The 755-nt window shown below is 34.7% G+C and overlaps 1 protein-coding gene across 2 annotated transcripts in view; it reads right to left on the reverse strand.

Annotated features, from left to right (window-relative positions):
- Positions 1-637: 637 nt before the first annotated feature.
- uacaa (uveal autoantigen with coiled-coil domains and ankyrin repeats a) overlaps positions 638-755 on the reverse strand; it is a 14,413-nt gene continuing 14,295 nt past the window's right edge. For both annotated transcript variants that reach the window (XR_010013970.1, XM_063004136.1), the window contains one exon: positions 638-755. This exon is cut by the window's right edge. The gene's annotated coding sequence lies outside the window, so the exon portion shown is untranslated.

The raw sequence follows: 755 nt of genomic DNA on the forward strand, positions 1-755 counted from the left end.
TATAAAGATCATTAGTATGAATGACAACTATATTAAAGTTTTATTTATTAGATTTTTAATCTAATGTCATATTAACCCAGTTTACACGCCACTGACCACAAACTATTGTTTAATCGTATGATAGTGCACTGGTCTGTCTAACAGCATCTGCACTTGACAAAATGAACAGTTTGCAGTTATAACCACAAGAGGGCAGTACAGTTCCTCCAGTGTTTTATAGGCGAAACGAGTGATTAAAGACATTCGCCTTTTAATTAAAAAGCTAATTAATGAGCAAACCTGATTATTACTAAAGCAACATGTCGTATAAGCCCTAAATAATTTAGATTGAACCTTTATCTACAGGTTCTTCCATATATATGAGAAATAAAACTGCACTGCACTTGTACTATTTCTGCACAGAAACAGGGTTTGGTATGTTCTCCTAGTGTGTGCATGGGTTTTCTGATTTTCCTCAACCTCCTAAAAGGTGAAGTGGGTACTCCAAATAATAAGGTAGTAAATGTGCATGTTTGTGTGTGTGTGTGTGTGTGTGTGTGTGTGTGTGTGTGTTTTGCCCTGCAATGCCTTGAGCCCAGTGTTTTCAGGTGGTTTTGGAGCTGTCACGACCCTAAAATGAATTTTCATAATTTATAAATATGATAAAGCTTATTTTATTACATTTTGTACATTTTCTGCAAAACATAGTGCAAAGATCATCCAACCACGACAACGTTTCCCAGCTAACATTATTAGAAATATTAATTTATGATTGT

Source organism: Trichomycterus rosablanca, chromosome 11 (assembly GCF_030014385.1).
Source record: "Trichomycterus rosablanca isolate fTriRos1 chromosome 11, fTriRos1.hap1, whole genome shotgun sequence".
In the NCBI taxonomy this organism is placed as follows: domain Eukaryota; kingdom Metazoa; phylum Chordata; class Actinopteri; order Siluriformes; family Trichomycteridae; genus Trichomycterus; species Trichomycterus rosablanca.